Source organism: Triturus cristatus, chromosome 5_2 (genome assembly GCF_964204655.1).
Source record: "Triturus cristatus chromosome 5_2, aTriCri1.1, whole genome shotgun sequence".
Taxonomy (NCBI): Eukaryota; Metazoa; Chordata; class Amphibia; order Caudata; family Salamandridae; genus Triturus; species Triturus cristatus.
Window position 1 is genome coordinate 317306392 of NC_140588.1, and position 20796 is coordinate 317327187.

Sequence of the window (20796 nt, forward strand, 5' to 3'; positions counted from 1 at the left end):
TGCTTTATCCATTGCCTGTGTTCTTTTTACTTTAGCAGTCTTCCTCCAAATCTCTTCTTCTGATCTTGGTTTCTCATCAATCTTTCTCCTTTCCTTTGGTGTATATGCATTACTTTCCCTTTGTTCTCACTGGCTCTCATTTGAACATATGAAAAGCTACATACTATTTACCCAATCATTCCATTTTCAATGTCCTTATTTCGTTTCTTACATTTTCTTCTCTCCGGTATCTGCATCACCTTTTCACTGGCACCTCCAGCATTTTCCTATGGCGTCTTTTGTCTTAAAGTACCAGCACCACCACCAGGCACATTTTTGCCACTGTTGCAGTCGTCCTGGATGAAGTTTGTGTGATTCCTGCCTTCTAGCATAAGCAGTTTCTGGACTGCATATTTGACTATCTACCAAAGATGAGACTATATGGCCAGTGAATACATTTTGCATGATATTTTTGGAGAAAATATTTCGCTATTCTGCACAAAATAAATCCCATTTTCCTAAAGAAAAAAAAATACTACTATAGAATATAGGTAGGACTTTGCATCAAACACTAAAACCTACTTGAAGTGGGTTCAAACAAGAGTATTGTGTTCATTTTTCAATCAAATGACATATTTATTGGTTCTGTGCTGCAGTGTACCACCCACATAGGATGTATGGGAACCTCCTGAGTTTGTCTATGCATACTAAATTGTAATGGGAATCTTATGCTACACAGCACAATCTCACTTCTGCACCATGATGTGAGGCTGTGTGTTGCAGAAGTAAAATGTGTCTGTGCGCCACAGAACGAATGACAGCAGCCTCAAACCAGTCTTTGCTGATATGGTGTTGTGCTGGGCTTTTCCCTTGCATAAGGCAGAGTAGCAAAGTTGGATTTTCCCTGCATTGCGTGAAATCCTAGTGAATCTGGGTCTCAATAAGACCTTTTAGACACACTTTCTTCAGTATTGCAAAGCATGCATGCAGGAAAATTGATCCAGTCATTTTCAAGTGACCAACTCCTCATTTAAAAAATAGAAATGCACACTGTCAAATGTGCATCTTCTGCAATCACTAGTAGTATTTCATAAAAGTATCTAGGAATGTGAATTCATGAATACCTATCTACAGCTTCTCAAAAACTCAATATTGTTTTTTTCCTGGTGCTGCTCTCACATTATATAAGTGCCATACAATAGACTGCCATTCACTCTCATCTTTCCATGTCAAACAGAACTGGCATCGAGCAAAAAGCAATGAAAGACCGGTCTAAAGAAAAAAGTGTTCTGCCACTCTATTTTAGTCGCTTTAACTCTTGCATACCATCAGTCTATATGTACAAAGCCACCTTGATGAAACATTGAGGGGGTTATTTATGAGAGCCTTGCGTCACTTTTAAACAATGCAAAGTGGTACATGGCCACGCAGGACTCTGAATCAGATTTATGAAGACACACAAATCCACCCTGTGTGGCTTTGAGTGGCCTCATAAATCATGAGTAAGTTGACACAGTGCAAATCGCTGCATCAACTTACTCTACGCTCCGGAGGTAATACGTGGCCGTTGCTGTGGGTGTTTTTTATGCAATACCCATGGATTTTGATGCTGCCTCAGACTTACAAAATCATGTAAACCTGGGGAAGCAATAAACCATTCCGTCTTTCAAGGTGAAGTGTAATGAAGTGATCTTTATTTCTCCTTGTTGTTTCCTCTTGCTATGTGGGCTGCAAGGGAGAAAGGACAGGAATGCCAGAAGTGCATAAACAGAGTGCATTCCTGCCCTTTTACTGTGGCGTAGGGCAGCGCAGTAAGGTTGCCTGCTGTGCTGCCCTACTCCAAACTCCCATAAATGAGGGCCAGAGGGTGCTTTGTAAACGAGTGTCACTGACTACGCAGGCTCATCCTCAACACTTTTTTTTCTTTCGCAGTAGAACTGGAGTTCATTTAGCAGTGAAATATCACGGTTTCATGGCTAAAGCTGGTGTTTTATAAACTGTAAAAAAGGGATTTTAAAATAAATGTTCAATTTGCATACTAAACTAATAATTGTTGGCATAATTCCAAAAATAATAAAAATTACTGTCTAGCTGTTAATGAGGCCTGTACTCAGGAGTGATTCTTTTTAATTTTCTCTACTCTCTGTTACAAACGCATACAGCAAGAGTTTTCCTCATGGTTTATTGAAAAAGACTACATCAAACAATGCAAGCAGAATCATGAAAAACCTATCAAGTGATCCCAATCCTTGACTCTTTTATTGACATTCTCATTCATTATGCCAGGGACTCTGAAGCTGAGGGAAGAGTTGTACATAAATAAAGTAGACATGTGCATCTTTCCAGGTTTAAATCAAATTGTGTTTCAAGCTGCTGCTTCAAACCCATTACAGAACTCACTGAAAAACAGGTTTAATACATAAAACCATATAGTTCATCATATATATATAAATATATATATATTCACTGAAAAAATCAAAGGTTAGAGGGACTCTATACTTAGGCTCAGGTATAACTCGTACAAAACCAGTGAAATTCAGAAGTGATAGTTAGCTGAGATAACTATAACTCGTGCCACGCAATGCATTGCTTATGACCTCACATATTACATCACTCATGACATGGTTAATGATATCACTGATGACAACTCTAACATTATTTGGGGGGAGTACAATTTTTTCAAGATTCGTCAACCGATGTGAAGGATTTAGGCAAGTCAAACATCGCTTTTCCTGTGGAAACTAGGACTTAGCTCTAGCTACCTACTGGCAACCACCAGTATATACAGCAAGTGAACCCAAAAAAACTGAATGCACTTAGTGTATACGCCCACTAAGGTGGGACCTAAAAGTTCTTCGCGAGTGCAATGCTATTTTCGCTGCCTGTTTCCCCCGCGAGCCAAGCCAGTGACCAAGGGCACAAACCTGAAACGCGTATGGCATGATTGGCACAATGGCAGCTGGAATAACAAAGCTGTATGCCTTGCAGGCCTACAATAAAGTGGATATCTTTACGCTGTGCGTGGCGACTTCAAGCTCGTGAGCACCTTCATTTGGAGTATGTAGCGGCCTGCTCTGGCCGCGAGGGCGCCCCGCCGCTGACAGTCCGGGTCCAGCGCCTGTGATGTTAAGGCGCAGATGGAAGAGCGTGCCGAGTTGTATGGACATTAAACAAGTAAGACAACAACTTGGTGAGTTTGCGGCAACCCACTGTGGTTTTATATTTTGAAACTGGGGAGATAACATTCCAGCACCAATTTGGGATTAAACAGCAAGTGAACCCAAAAAACCAGAATGCACTTGGTGTATACGCCCACTAAGGCGGGACTTAAAAGTTCATTGCGAGTGCGATGCCATTTTCGCTGCCTGTTTCCCCTGAGAGCCAAGCCAGTGACCAAGGGAACAAACCTGCAACGCGTATGGCATGATTGGCACAATGTAAGCTGGAATAACGAAGCTGTATGCCTTGCAGTCCTACAATAAAGTGGATATCTTTCTGCTGTGTGTTGCGCCTTCAAGCTCGCGAGCACCTTCATTTGGAATATGTAGCGGCCTGCTCTGGCCGTGAAGGGCACCCCGCCGCTGACAGTGCGGGTCCAGTTTCTGTAATGTTAAGGCGCATTTGGAACAGCGTGCCTAGTTGTATGGACATAAAACAAGTAAGACAACAACTTGGTGAGTTTGCGGCAACCCACTGTGGTTTTATATTTTTAAACTGGGAAGATAACATTCTAGCACCCATTTGGGATTAAACAGCAAGTGATCCCAAAAAACCAGAATGCACTTGGTGTATACGCCCCCTAAGGTGGGACCTAAAAGTTCATCGCGAGTGCGATGCCATTTTCGCTGCCTGTTTCCCCCGTGAGCCAAGCCAGTGACCAAGGGCACAAACCAGAAACACGTATGGCATGATTGGCACAATGTAAGCTGGAATAACAAAGCTGTATGCCTTGCAGTCCTACAATAAAGTGGATATCTTTAGGCTGTGTGTGGCGCCTTCAAGCTCGTGAGCACCTTCATTTGGAATATGTAGCAGCCTGCTCTGGCCACGAGGGAGCCCCACCGCTGACAGTGTGGGTCCAGCGCCTGTGATGTTAAGGCGCAGATGGAAGAGCGTGCCGAGTTGTATGGACATTAAACAAGTAAGACAACAACTTGGTGAGTTTGCGGCATCCCACTGTGGTTTTATATTTCCAAACTAGGAAGATAACACTCCAGCACCAATTTGGGATTAAACAGCAAGTGAACCCAAAAAAACAGAATGCACTTGGTGTATACGCCCACTAAGGCGGGACTTAAAAGTTCATTGCGAGTGCAATGCCATTTTCGCTGCCTGTTTCTCCTGAGAGCCAAGCCAGTGACCAAGGGAACAAACCTGCAACGCGTATGGCATGATTTGCACAATGTAAGCTGGAATAACGAAGCTGTATGCCTTGCAGTACTACAATAAAGTGGATATCTTTATGCTGTGTGTGGCGCCTTCAAGCTTGTGAGCACCTTCATTTGGAATATGTAGCTGCCTGCTCTGGCCGCGAGGGCACCCCGCCGCTGACAGTGCGGGTCCAGTTTCTGTAATGTTAAGGCGCATTTGGAACAGCGTGCCGAGTTGTATGGACATAAAACAAGTAAGACAACAACTTGGTGAGTTTGCGGCAACCCACTGTGGTTTTATAATTTGAAACTGAGGAGATAACATTCTAGCACCCATTTGGGATTAAACAGCAAGTGAACCCAAAAAAACAGAATGCACTCGGTGTATACGCCCACTAAGGCGGGACTTAAAAGTTAATCACAAGTGCGATGCCATTTTCGCTGCCTGTTTCCCCCGCGAGCCAAGCCAGTGACCAAGGGCACAAACCTGCAACGCGTATGGCACGATTGGCACAATGTAAGCTGGAACAACAAAGCTGTATGCCTTGCAGTCCTACAATGAAGTGGATATCTTTACGCTGTGTGTGGCGCCTTCAAGCTCGAGAGCACCTTCATTTGGAATATATATATATATACACACACACACACGCCTTGGTATATATATTTAACACTCATAAACTTTTCAAAAACACTCACAGTCGCTGGATGAAGTAATCACTGATGTTATGAGTGATGTCATTTGGGATGTCATAAGTGATGTCATCAGTGATGTCACTGACCATGTCATGAGTGATGTATTTTGTGTCATAAGCAGGGTATTGCGGGGTTGTGAGTTATAGTTATCTCAGCTATCAGTGATCTCAGCTAACTATAATGGCTGAATTTCTCTGGATTTGTATGGGTGAACTGTCAGACTAACTATAACGTCCCTCTAACCTTTGGCAACTATTTTCCATGAATTTCTAAGGGTTTTCAAAATGCTAACTCCTAACTATAACATCATTAAACCTGTGTTTTTTTCAGTGGATTTCTAAGGTTTTTAAAATGTTTATTTCTAACTATAACATTCCTGTAACCTGTGGGGTTTTCAGTGATTTTTTATCTTTTTTAAAATGATAATTCCCAACTATAATGTCCCTGAAACCTGAGTTTCTTTCAGTGAATTTCTAAGGTTTTTAAAATGCTAATTTTTAACTGTAATGTCTCTTTAACCCTTGGTTTTACTGTGAATTTCTAAGGTTTTTAAAATGCTAATTTCTAACTAGAACATCCCTGTAACCTTCGGTGTTTTCAGTGAATTTCTAGTGTTTTCTACATGCTAATTCTTAAGTATATGCCCCTGAAACCTGTGGTTTTTCTGTAAATTTCTGTTTTTTTAACTAGCAGTCACGTTTGCAGAGTGGTTGAGAAAGGGGGCTGGGTCTCCGACTAGCTCTCAGGAATTCCACTGTGTAGGACTTACTGGATGTGCCAGGAGGGCTTCTTGGCCATCAAAGTCCCTCTGGAGCCAAGGGAACTTTATCCCCCAACCAAGAGTGCAGCAGGAGGCATATTTACAGAGCGGTGGAGAAAGGGAGCCTGGCCTGCTATCAGAACTCAGCAATTCTGCTATGTGGGTCTTACTAGAGGTAATAGGAGGGTCAGTTGGCCCCCAAGGACGTCCTAGGGAGCCAACTACCCCTCCTATTACCACAACAATGTCCTACAGAGTAGGATTGCTGAGTTCTGATAGCAGGCCATGCCCCATCTGTTTATCACTCTGCAAACACACTCTCTGGTGTGATCTTGGTTGGGGGATGAAGTCCCATTCACTGCTAGGGGTCCTTAGTGGCCAACTAGCCTGCCTGTTACCTCCAGTAAGCCCCACACAGTGGGATTGCTGAGAGGTGGTCGCAGGACACACCCCTTTTTCCACCACTCTGCAAACATGCCTCCTGCCGTGCTCTTGGTAGGGGGATGAAGTCCCCTTGCCTCTTGACTTCCCTGGGGGCCAACAAGCCCTCCTGTTACCTCCAGTAAGCCCCCCACAGCTGGATTGCTGAGAGGTGCTCTAAGGCCAAGCCCTCTTTCTCCACCACTCTTCAAATGTGCCTCCTGGCTCACTGCTGCTTGGAGGATAAAGTCCACTTTAGTTGTGAGGTCCTCAAGATACATGGGGACCCCATCCCCCCATCAGCAGTGCACCAAGAGGTGCATTTGCAGAGTGTTGTTAAAAGGGGCGTAGCCTCAGAACACCTCTCAGCAATCTCTCTGTTTGGGGCCTACTGGAGGTACCTGGTGGGCTAGTTGGCCCCTAAGGACCCTCAGTAGCGATGGGGACTTCATCCCCCAGCCAAGAGTGCACCAGGAGGTGAGTTAGCAGAGTAGTGGTGAAAGGGGGCAGGGTTTCTGGCGAGTTTCCGGTTTGTCTATTTTTTTTTATAGGAAAGGGGCTGTTTGGCCCCTCTACCCTTAGGGCGTTTGTGCCCAGGCCACCCCATCTCCCAGGGCCCGACCTATTTTCTTATTTTTAATTACATACAAAGAGAGGTGTCCGCGTGGCTCCCATCCCAAGGACAATAAATGCCCCGGGAACCCCATCCTCCGGGGCTGGGCTTTTGTTTTGTTTTTTAAAGGGGAGTGGGGCTGTGCAGCCTCCCTTCCCAAGGCCGATTTCAGCCCCAGGGACCCCTTCCCCCGGGGCCCGGCCATTTAAAAAAAAAACATTTAAAATGGAGGGGGGCCAAGTGGCCCTTCTCCCGGAACCAATCCCCCTGGGCATGGCCACATTGTTAGGGACAGGGGGGACCCCCAAGGTGCCCACGCTCCCTGCTGGCTCCCTGCCTTCTGCGAGATCCGGCATTGCTTTTGGACAAAGGGAGCTGCTAAGATGCAGCTCCCTTTGCCCAAAAGCAATTCTGCTTTGCTTCATGGAAGCGGGAGCATCTTTTCTGCTCTTGCTTCCATGAAGGGAAGCAGAGTTTGCTATGGCGAGAGCAGTGCACCCCCCATGCTATAGCAAACTGCAATGTCATGTGGGTGGGCATCCCGGGACATTGCTGGAGCCGACCATGGGGGGTGGCGGTCCCCAGGGCCATAGATGCCTCCAGGAGAGGGGCCTCCTGGCCCCCCTCCCTTCTTCTCTTTAGCCCTGGGGAGGTGGTAGTCCCAGGCCGGGGGTCCGCAACAGACCCCTGCATTTTCTTAATTGGTGCCCCGGGGAGGTGGTGGTGCCCGGGGCTGTGTGGGTGGGGTGCTCGTGCCCCGAACACTTCATTTTTTAAAAATATCTATCTATTCTTATCTAAGGATTCTGGACAAGGTCACACTTACTTCCAACAGGTAATTTGCAGAATTCATTCAACTGAGCAGCACCCTCAACGCGTTTTGACACCAAAGTTTCTGGGTCACAAGCGGAAGTAGAAGTGACAGTTGGGCATAAATGCCAAATCAGTGCACAGAAACAAATAAAGGACAATGCATGATAGTAGCTGCGTAGGCCATCTTAAAGTAGCAAATGACTACCATTAAATTGCCTAACAAATAATGGCCTCAAAGGAGGTTAGCAAAGCAATGGTGATATTTTGCTGGTTTTTACATTTGGACAGTAGCGGCCTGTGGGGGGAGTGGTGCGGGGCGGTGAGGCGGGGGAGGGGAGGGAGGAGCACGGTGGGGGGGTAGTAAGCTACGGATTACGGCCGAACGGAGGTAAGTAAACAAATAAATAAATAAAACACATTTCATTGCGCGCTGCATTGCCAAATGCGATGCAGTGGGCGCAACGAAATTCATTTTATTTATTCATTTGTATACTTACCTCCGTCCGGCCGTATTCCGTAGTTTACTACCTCCCACCCTGCTCCTTTGGACAATAATTACATTATGAAAAGATTTTGACTGCCCAAGGGATGGCATTGATCTATACCTTCCAATACCATGAAATATAAATGCTAGATTAGAAACATAATTTCATAAGTCCAGTTGAAATTTTGGTTATGAAATTAATTTTCTAATCTTGAAATTGTATTTCATGGTATTGGCAGGTATAGATTAAGGCCTTTGCCCACTTAGGTGGTCAAAATCTTGTAATAATGTATTTATTGCTCAAGCTTGTTATGTTACTCTCTTGTCTTGCTAAATGTCGGATTAATTAAAATGAGTGTGGTGGGCATCACAGGCAGCCATCGACTCAAGAAACATCGATTCAGTTAGAGGTCCCGATTCTGCAACAAGTTAGCAGAACAACATTAGACTCCATCGGAGGGGTTCATCATTTAACTCAGAAATGCCTCTTAGTTCCATGGAACCCTGAAATAGTTAAGCTATTGCTCCATTCCCTTCCATCTACATGAAATTGTCTGCACCAAAAGGAATCTACATGAAATAGATGCCCTGTGTTGTACTGTCCCCAAACTCGCTGTCCTGAAGAGACCCCGTATCAAGAGAGGGTCGAAACGCCGTCGACAAAAATAGAAGAGAGAGCTTAAAATAAATTATCTTCTATTGTATATAGCTCTCCTCCTGATGTTTTTCCAAAAACCAATTCTTTATTTTTCACTTTTTTCACTTATGATTCACTAAGTTAGGTTATGGTCCCTCCACTGGGACTCACTAAACACTCACAATGTATTTAAATGCATAATTTTCTAATGCTTCATATATAATGAAATGCTTATGTGGTGCAAATTGAAAAAGTTTAATAAATGTCACTTACTTCGGCTGAAGTAAGTAAAAGTTGACCAACTGCTATCATGGGCTCTTTTTAGACATCACTTAAGGTAAAACGTACCTGGACCCAATCTAGAGGACATATTTGATATCACCAGTGTTACTAGGATTAAATCCGAGCAAACAATTGTATTTTGCATATTTTCAAAATAGCTAAATGAGTTCCTTGTGAACATTTGTTGCTTTGGCATTAGTGCTTACCCAGTTCACAAGGACATATGGGTCGCTCTTGTTTTTTGAAATATCGACTCAAATTCAGCACTGCTCTACCCTGACTTCCCAGACTTCACCCCTAGTCCTCCCTGTGTTTCCCTTTTCCATCATTTCCTCTTGTCATCTCTCCCAAAGCCTTCGCTTCCCATTCTCTCTACTCCTTTATGTCCTCTTATCACTTTCTTCCTCCACTTTTTCTGCCTCCTTTCTCATCTATCTTTTCCCTGCTTATATTTCCTCCCCGTCTGTCTCACTCCCTCCTTCTGGTCTCCTGGGTATCAAGCCCCGTTTTCTTCTCCCATCTTCCTCCTCTTTCCCTGTCTTTATTCCCATCCTTCTCTTGTCTCCCTCCTAAAATATGTACTATAGACACTCAGCAAAGCTCTTATTATATGTTTTTCCACCTTCTCCAGAGGATTTCCTATGCTCTCATTAGCGTTATACATCTTTCCCTTCACACCTCCTTCCACATAGTTTTCCTTCCTCTTGCATCCTCCACCCCTCTATCACACCACAACACTCTTCTACTCTCTTTAACCTCTGCCCGATTCTGATTGTAAACATTGCAAGTTTCCTCATTTTTTTACTTCCTTATTTTCTCACTAGTCACATTTTTGTCTTTACACAAAACAAAAAAACATTCAGGTACAACACATGCACACAAACCACAAATGTGCAACCATCACAAAGAAAGACATGCGTGCACACAAAAACATGCACGTCTTCAAGGCTAATGTAAATATTTCTACATTAAAACTTTTTTAAAGCACATTCTTAAAAGTATTCCAAATCCCATTGAAACTTCATGTAGGCAGGTGATGTAACCATAGTGCACTCAGTCCGCACTCAGGGGTTGCTTGTCTGGTGCAGTCACACAATGCCATCACTACAAACTAAAGCACTGTGGGCTACATCTGTGTAAACATGCACAAACATACATACACTTGCATTCACTGACACCATGTCTCTTCATTTGTTGTCAGGGTGATCACATAGCATAAAGGCAAATTCTGGGCAGTGGCTTTAAAAAATGTGAGAAAAGGGCACAAAATTAATGAGAAACAATGAGGTGAAATTGGTAATTTTACAGACATATCTGATGAAGTCACACAATGGTATAAAATAAGGTAAATAGGGAGCTAGAACAAGTACAAGTCACAAAAGGTGTGTGTTTTTTTGGTTTCTATAATAGAAAGCATGATTAAACAAAACTAGAAAACAGATATAATGAGCAGAATAAACAGCCAACATCATGTGCTTCATGCACATTACTAGAAGGGTGCACCTCGTAATAGAGGGGGAAGTGAGGCCAACATGTTAGTCACTCTGGCATTTGCAATGTAGGCTACAGAACTGCTTGCAGGGATGTGTACAAGGATGTGGAAAAAAGTTGGTTTTGTCGGGTACAGAATTGATTTTGGTTTACTGAATAATAACCAAGAGAAACAAACAACAATGAACGCCAATGCTCCCAACTTTTCAGTAATAATCAATTAAAATCGAAGAAAGGAAAACACCATGAATCAAAAACAAAAACACACCAGAGTTAAATCAATCTAAGTCTGTATTTAAGGATAAATCCATATGTTCTTTTACATTTTATGGTGTCGAGGTGACATAAGAGAGCTGCATACAATTTGCCCCACATGAACTGGAAATTTAAAACCCAAGCGGTGCGGAACTTTATGTACCAAGGTAGGGCAGTCCTTTGAATGGACAGTTTCAGCAATTTGTACAGCAATGTATATATTTTGTTCACATTCAGCACTTTTTTCGCACTTTTTTCACTATATCACCTGCACCGTTGGAACAAATTGTATGTTCATGTACTTTGACAGCCCTCTTATGTCATCTCGACACCATAAAATGTAAAAAGAAATATGGATTTATCCTTAAATTCAGACTTTGATTGATTTAATTTTGGTGTGTTTTTCTTTTTGATTGATGGTGTTTACCTGTCTTCGATTTTCATTGATTATTACTGAAAAGTTGGGAGCATTGTCATTCATTGTTGTTTGTTTCTATTGGTTATTATTCAGTAAACCAAAATGAATTCTGTACCCGACAGAACCAACTTTTTTCCACATTCTTATACACACAGGTTCTGAGAAGCACTGGGTCACTCCATTATAATAGATGCAGGGATGTGTAGGCTGCATGCTAAAGCCCAAAAAAGCTACCATGCCATCCATGAAGGTCTGTAAGGCACAGATGCCTATGAACCAGACTTCACTTACAAATAAATCTCAGTCACTGGTCTACGAGGTCCTACTTCTGCACTTCCATTGGGGCTACTGTGACATGCACAAGACCACCCTCTGAGCTTTCTGGATGCTCGTGCCAGAGCAGATACAGTCCCGTGGTCCTTGTTGTAGAGGATCATGCAACAAGGTGGTGGTAGGTTGATATCCGCCAATGGCTACAGTGGCATGGGTGTATTCTTTCTTCCTGATCATACCTGCCTGGCTAAATGGGGTAGATAATTAGGGATCAGCATGGGGCAAATGCTATAGGATAAAATAGCCTGGCAGAATTGGTACCAACATGAAGGCAGAGAGAGAGCATATTGAGTACATCAATAAGCTTTCCATTATTCCCTCTCCTTTCTTTCCATGAACTGACCATGTCCTTCCCCTCCACCTTCTGCAAGCCTTCTCTCTCTGAGTATTACCTACTCTAGGTTGCATTCCTGTCAGCTTTAATCTCTATTATTGCATTCCTTCAACTTGCCCTCACCACATTTCTTAAATCCCATCTCATTCTGTGAAACCATATCACTGATCTTAGCATTACCTAATATTCTCCAGCCTATATATTCATGCCATCTACAGAGTGAGATGCCTTGAGTTTTACCAGCAGAAGCAGAATATAAATGCCTGCCCCTTCGAACAGCCCCCGCCTGCAGCTTTCGCCATTACATACTGTTCTAAAACACTAAATACTATTCCACATAATTTCACTCCAAGACACATAATCCCACTCCACATCATTCCAATACACACAATACCACATATTTACTATCCACATGATTCCATGGCACACCATGCCACATAATTCCACTACACAAATCCAATCCACACCACACAATTCCACAACTAAAAATTCCAATCCAACTCATTCCTCTCCACACCACATACATCCGCTCCACTACAAACCAAAACACATGAGTAAAAAACACATTATCGTTTACAATGTCAATAGCTCTAACTTTCACAAATGCGAGACCTATTGCATTACAAATGCTTGTTATATAATGCGCTGGTAAACATTATTTGAGCCAAAGGGGGGCTTTACTCCCAATGACAAACAATAGTGCCCGTCAAAAATGTTTTGTGATCTGTACTGCTGTCTCGTGTAGGCAATCCTTTGGCAAAACCGCACAACAGCAAATAACATGTCCTAAATGTGCACATATATTCATATGCTTCCATATGACACGTCTCTGTTCAAACCATTTAGCCTACAAATGCTCATCTTGTGCCTAGTGTGTAAAAATATACATAAAGAATGGCTGCATTTAACCGGCAATAAAAGACGATTTAGGATATATATAAAATAACTGCTGAAAGTTTTGACTATAAATCTCAAAAACGACAATTCTGCCGAAGCATTTTGTTAAAAAAAAAAACGATAACTCTTTCTTTTTAAATGATGTTATAAGAATATCATATTGCACCTTTAAAGCAGGTGGAAAGAAATAATAAGGATTTCATTTTGATATTTCTTTTTATTTATATGTACCTTGCTTGAAGAATAACGTTACATAAAATACAGTTCTCCCAAATGAACCTAATGAGGATATTTACGTCACCTCAGAGATCCATGACCTTATTAAAGGATTCAGTGTATGACCAGATGTCCCTGTGCATACATAATATGGAGCTGTAGACCCATGAAAGCGTTAGATCTAGTGCACACAAACCGAGGATGCTGAAAACCTGATTCTGACCTCTAGATCTTTATCCTTACCAATTACTTCTCTCCGCCATATATCTGATGTGGGAGTTCTTGCGTTTTGCTAAGCTTGCATTGTTCCTCAGAATGCTGGAAGTTGTCCGAACTACCGTTCTCTCCCAATCAGGCTTTTTGCCATGATGCCTTTGTACCGCACGGGTACCATCCATCACTGGCAAGTCACATCCCTTGTAGGTAGATACAGTAGGAATGATTTTATAAGCTCACTTTATGATTGAATTGTGCTGGCTCTGTAGTGTCATGTCGATAAAAGAAACTGCTTCATTGACTTCAGTTGTTTTCAGTTGGTCACTGCATAGCAGAAAGAAAGTTAAAAAAAAGAATCATGAAAGGGCACCCCATTTCATCCGGGGGGTTCCGCATATGCTACACTGCAAGGACAGCACCCCTGTGTCCCTTTAAACCAACCCTACACTCATGGCTGCATGTGGTTGCCACTGACCCTATGCTCCTCGGGCAAGCATTTGATGCTCTGCATCAAGAATATATTATCGCAGAGAAAGCTTTTGTTTAAAGAAAATTCAAGGAGATTTCTCTCTAAAAATTTTGTAATAGAATTCTGCAGCTAATGATTTTTAATCAGCGTTATGCTGTGTTGTGATGTAAAACAGAGAAGTAATTTCTAGCTTATGCTTAGTCTGCAAAATGTTAGAAAAAAGCAAAAGAGCAAATTATATACACAAATAGGAAAAAAATGTTTTCGGGAGTTTGGTCAGCTCTTTAGATTTGTTCACTAGATAAACCGGATGTATTATTTTATACTGTTTAGAATATATAACACCATTTTGTGCTGGTACAGGCCACTCTAAAATAAATCTTCATTGTCCGATTGATACTCTAAAAATGGTATCTGGTATCATATGTTCTAGCTGTGCAACTAGATCTCTGAATATTGTGAGAAACGTTTGTGAAGAGATGGAAACTATAGCACAGTATAAAATCAAAGAAAGACCAAACTGCCAGCTACATTCTCAAAGGAATTGTTAATAAGAATTTAGTAGTCATTGCCTTTGTACAACGCCTTTTGTTTTACTATTCTGTGCTACAATATAAACAAATACAAGTAATAGACATACAAATTGCGTTTTCTATTTTCATAGTATGCACTTTACAGAATGTGTAGCCTTTTATGCCTCATGGACTTTATGCCTTTTTTCTGGACTCTATGTTTTTCAGGTCTTAGCTCTCTAGGCAGTGTGCACCTGATATCCAGTGCAACTGTGTGAGTGCTCTGGTACTAAAATGTTATTAGTAAACTTGATTTCACTAAATTGTCTTTCAATTCTCCATGTAAGTAAATAGTAAATGGCACAGAAAATGTGCCTCAGGCATTGGAGTTAAAATGCACTATGTGGGCTGCAATGTATATTTATACCACTCACAACCCCTGGCTGTGACCAGGCTGCAGTTTAAATTTACTACAGTAACTCATAGCAAGTCAAAGTGCCTCCGCCATCTTAGAAAACTTATTTTATACCAACTTCTTTTACATGCTAGGCACCCTGCATTGTGGGCTTACATGGTACACTTAGGAGTGACATAAATATGTCACTCATAAGTTCACCATGTATGCCTACAAGACAAGGTGCCTAATATGTTACAAAATGGCACTCTTTATATTAATAAAGTGTGGCATCACAGTGACCAAAGGCCTAAAAGCTATTTCACCGTGTGAGTTCAGCTACATTTTCTATAGGACAGGCCTAGGTATGATTACAATATTTATTTTACTTCTCTGCCTGGGTAAATGCTAGAAAAACCTTTCAAACTTATTGCCCACTTAAATTTTGAAATCTGATTTAATCATGAAATCTGATTTTGATAACATGAGTGGAAAAGTACATTTGTAAAAATGAACTTTACTCTGCCTGAGCCAGAACTGGCATAAAACCATTTCTGTCACCAATCACACCTTCAGTGTTGAAATACACATCCTTTGCTGACAGGAGGAGAGGCTCGGTGTTGGAATGGCCTAACAGGCAGTGTGGCACTCTATCACTTTGGCACTTGCAAATGGGCCAGCTTGAAAGGGCCAGGGTGTGTCACGTTTATGGACCAAACAAACAGCCATCATATTGGCTTAATCTAAGTGGCCCAGTTGGCAGTGCCACACTGCCCAAAAGACCAGTCCAACAGTGGACAAGATATTGTTAATCACTCACAACTTGACAGGGATTAGTTATGTGGGTGTGACATCTACAGTTGGCAGAACAAAGGACATCTTAGCATTACCTGTTTTGACTAGGAGATGTCAGTGGGGGATTGTCCTATTTATTTGTAGGAACCTCTGACATAACCAGGTAGCTAGAGTGCAGGAGAGAAGCAGTTTTCATGATGTTAGGCAGGAGGTGAGTTCATCTAAATAAGGGAGTAGCTAAAGGGTTGAATTAAGGCCTGCCTGGTGGCAGAATGATTCTGCTATATTGAAGCAGGTATCCTAGGATACGTTTACAGTAAGACAACAAGCAATAGTTAGGATTGAGTAGTACAATTTCTCCAATCACTGGCTAGTCCACAAAATAAATCTGACACCTCCAGCACCACTTCCTCGCAATACTCCTGGGTTTGGGAAGACCCCCATCCTTGTAACAAATATTAAAATAAGAGAGGGACAAGGATGTTAATCAAGGTCAGGACCTATGCTTCTTAGAAAGGTTTAACATGTGTATCAACAAAACTAGGGTACTTGTTCCTATCTGGAAAGGATTAAAGATAATCGTTAGAAAAAGAGAAGTGTGAGGGGGATCTTCCTTATTAGGAATTGATGCCCTCACACACCCATGTGGGTGCCATGCTTCATCATCAGACTTTTTGCTCCTCGTAGGACCGGCGCTGCAATGCCTGAGGGACCCCGCAAAAGGGCTCTTTTTCGGAGATCTTTTATAGTAAAACAACTGTGATGGTGCGTGCTGGTGTGTGGAGCTGACAAGTAAGTGTATCTGTGATTTAAAATTCCCTAAAGGGTGCCAGGTGACAATTTTATTAAGGGGTCCCTTTGGTAGGGTTACAAAGGAAGTAAAATAATGGCAGATGATGCAAAATTATGAAGCACGACTGTCTTGTGAGTGAAGTATAAAAACCTAGTGGTTTATACTTGGTCAGTTCAACATGTATCATGCCATGGTGGTCCAAAGGATCCGTGGCATTCCTTCAGGACCAGAAAAATGAAGTGTAGACCCTAGGTTGAGGCGAGGAAGGTAGGGAGAGGGATAGGTCCGAAGTGACGAGACTGTTAACCACAGTTTATACGCGGTCCTCTGCCTTGACCTAAGGCACACGTAGGCAATCTATTGGGGGTTTGATTGTAAGACATGATAGAGCGAGCAAATCCAAGGTACTCTTATGACCATATGCTGAACCACTAGAGCAGGCTATATATGATAGCACTTCTCCACATAGGGTCTACATATCATTTAGTTTGTTGATACACTTCGGAAGACCCCACCTGAAGAACAAGTCCTGGCTGGAAGAAGAAAGACGCAAACACAAGGAGATGATGGACGGAGCGCTGAAACTTTTCAGACACTCACCCCCAGTCACAGATCTGGGTTGACTCCATCATCGTTCTTTAGCTCACTTCGCCACCCCAGTTCAGACACAGTTATATGCAAACCAGTCTTGAACCTGTGCCTCATGGGAACAGTCCAGCCCGAACTGCCAAGCCATGTCTTCCCTGGACCGTAAACAAGAATCCTGGGACTGGTTTCGGGCTAACAGTCCTCATCTGCCAGGCTAGGTTGAATTCAGAGGCAAAGTGAGCAAGGGACCCACGTCTGGGCAAGAAGAAAGACTCCAAACTCCTGTTGATTGTAGAATGCTCATTCAAGGATGCAAGGACTCATGGCTACTGATGGCACCCAGAGACTGGAACTGTTGTGCAAAGGTCCATTAGCAGGCCTCCTGTTTGCTTGCTTTAGAGACACAAAAAGGTGGAATGGCTCTTAACTCCAAGAGGGCTCAATTGACCACAAAGGACTGTAGGAGACCTGGCTGAAAAGAGAGCTGGGGCACTAGAAGCTTGCCATAAGGAGCTAGAGGTGGTAGGTAGGACAGACCAAATGTATGTTTCCAGTATTTGTAGAAATGCTTTCTACCCCCAAAGAATCAGGAGAGGGTATTGAGGCTTGTTGAGGAAGGTGACTTGGAGCATTTCAATGTGCTGAAAACAGGTTCAGCTGCTCCTTGCAGTAAAGGTATTCAGCCTCGTAGAGATCTGATGGTTAAGAAATCCAGCATTGCCCATTTGGATGAGTTTGACTTTCAAAACATGACTCAGCTTGTAGATAAATACTGCACCAGGGCAATGTGGCAAATCTATTTAACTTGAAAAGCATCCTCACTGCAGCAAAATCCAGCTTGCATTTTGGCACTTCAAGGGACATTCACAGACGACTGGCATTGACCTTGACTCAGTGGAGGAGTATGGTTTCCATTTCAGAATCAACCTATGAAATGGAAAACGAAGACTTTGACAGGAACAACCTGCTTTTGTACCTGATTTCCACTGCATTGCGATCACCCTGAAATCGTTTTAGTTCTCTCAACTGCAAGCTGTTGTTCTTCATTTGGTCTTTACTTTTTCTAGGTGCTTTTTACCTTACAATTGTAAAAACAAATCTCAGCTCCCCTTTACTTGGTTTAATGATCTTAGTGTTGTTGTGCATTCTATTTTCTATGTTGTCTAACATTTATTGTGAGTTCATTACTTTAAAATGTTTGGTACTGCTTGAGTTCAATAGGCACTTCTTTTTCCTGATGCTAATGCCAGTATTCCCAAGGGTTGAGCAGAGATTCCCTCAAATTGGTGTTTTGACATAGCCAGACTGTTTTTATTAAGTTAGTAGGGGCCACACCCCTCCCAAATAAATACCCAATTACTGACACATCTATTGTACTTTGCAGTGAAGGGGTGTTATATGAGTACTACATTTGTACAAATGATTAAAAAAGCTTATGAAAATGAGGTGTTTCTCCATGGTAACTCTTTGCATATGCTGTAAATGTGCACCTACCACACAACTGATAGGTTTAAAAATCCTTCTTAGTTTCTGATTTGTTCTAGTTCTACATGGATGTATCTCAGAAGGAAGAGATGAGAACTGTAGCAATGGGAGGCCTCATACCTATGCTCCCTCCAGGGTGCGCACCTGCGCGGGCGTGCAGCCTGCTACCCTGAAGCGCCCAGAGTCTTTCATGGAGCGCGCACGTCGCATAAGAAACCAGCTTGGTGGGCAGCACTGCAAAAAGGAGAAAGGAACCAACAGTGAAGAAGGTCCGATGTGTAATTAGCCTCAAGGAGAGACATTGAAAAGGCGGCTCTCGCTAACACTGCTTCATTCACAGATAGCCTGAGGGTACTTTATTGATGTTAGTCTTCCAATTGCCCATTAACCCCCCCAGCACTCCCGAGGTGTTGTTTATATCTTGCCCTAAACTAGCACACGCTGAAGTAGACAAAGCATAGAGAGTGAAAATAGGCAGGCATTTGGTATAGCGAAATGCTGGGAAAGGCCAGTCATGAAGCGCCGTTCTAAGTAAAACAGCAAACCTGACAATGTATTATCTCCTGCTGTCCAAAGCTTCCTGGTGTTGAAATGTTATATTATATCATTGCATTGAGATACATTTATCAAAAGAAATAGTTTTAAAACATGAAATTTGACACATTCAGTCCTCAGGATCCGGCAATAATGCAAAAGGCAAGTTAGTGCCACTTGTACCCAGTGTGTAGCCTACAATCTTATACTTCAACAACATAGTATTGGGAGAGTCACTAAATTAACAGGGAGGGCAGAGTCCATCCAAGGGTAGGCTCATGCAACAGACATAATGCTAAAATAGGATAAGGTGTCTTTAAACTTCAATAAAGTGTATTTCTTTAACACTTGGAAGCTTTCCAACTTAGGGGCATATTAACAATGCGGCGATAACAAATTATCGCCGCTTTTGCGGCCGTTATCGGCCGAAAAGCGGCTATAATTTTATCGCCTTATCAGCAAAGACACGCTATCGCGTGTTTTGCTGATTTTGATCCCGTTTCCAGCACGCCTAACTTTGCATCGCTAATGAGATGCAAAGTAGGCGTGTCTGTGGAAACAACATGGGTAAATATCACGAAGGCAGCTTCGCGATATTTACAATGCGGGGAAGCGAATATTTAAATCGCGCTAAGTATGCCTTAACGCAGGAATTTAGCATCTGTTAAATTCCTGACTAAGGCATACTTAACATGGGGGGTGGATTGTGTGGCTAAGACCACAAGCCCCTATTATCAAGGGTATCGCCGTTTTCCATGGAACATCGCTGGAAAACCAGCGATGTTCCATGGAAAACATCGCTATTGCTAGGATAATTATCGGCATTGCGCTGAGCGTTGTTAATACAGTGCTAGCATGGCGATAATTATCTGTGATAGCCGGCGTTAAACATTTTAACGTTAAGAGCGGCCAGCGATAATTATCGCTGGCCGTTGATGATATGCCCCTTCGTGCTTTGTGTTTTTAAAGTAATTTTTTAAAGTGAGAGTTTTTAAACATGTACCTGGAAACATTCCTGCCTGGCCTGATGACAATGCTATTAGTACTCTAAGCTGACATCCCCACCCCACCCTCCCGCCCATGATTTTGCAGGCTGGAATGGCACATTTGCGAAAAAAAGCAAAATGTGCTAACACAAATCACAAAATGTGCAGTATTTTGAGGCAGGTAGAACATGTGCTTGTCATAAAACTACCTCTCAATCACTAAAGGAGACTCTGACCAGTCACTTTCTGTGACCTAGCAGAAATGTCCAGCAGCACTGAAATACACAGAAAAGGACGGTGTTTGATGCTAGAGGGTGCATTTCTACATTTGAAAACTGCTCTCTCTGACATCGGACAGCCTCTATTCCTAAGGGACACCCTGCAGCAGGTGGCAAACGGAGTGGCACGTATACTGGAGACTTGGGAGTGGAAGGGCAATGGGCGTGAAGAGACCGGCCATGAGATGTCCTGTGGTGTTAGGGGGAGCAGTGTTTATCATGGGAGAGAGGAGACACAGGAGGGGGTGACTCCTCTTTTCTGTGGTAAACTGAGAGGATGTGGTGGTACGGCCAGAGCTACCGACTTTGGACCAGCGGAACCAGGGCTGAGTCCCAGCGTTGGCTCAACATGTGATTCTGAGCAAATCACTTAATGTCCCCGTGGCATTTTGTTTTTTTATTTTTCATGTAATTGGGGAGAATGAAACAAACGGCAGGGGGAGGGCAGGGACCTGATAGCATAGTAAGAGGGCTTGTGTATTTTAAAGGCAGGTGGCAAACACCTCTGCCACCTGTCGTTTTATTGACTCAGCACAGAGCAGAGCCAATAGAAGGGGAATCTGCCTCAATTTATTTACAATGCCAAGTTTTGTGGGCACTTTTGGAAAAATCATGGGACTTTTGTAAAAGTGCTGATTTTGCATTGTGTTTGCTAATTGCTATATCCTGGGTGCGGTCTGACTAGGAGGTGAGTAAGTTGAAATGTGCACCTTAATCATGGATTAGATTCTTATTATAAATAGAGCAACAT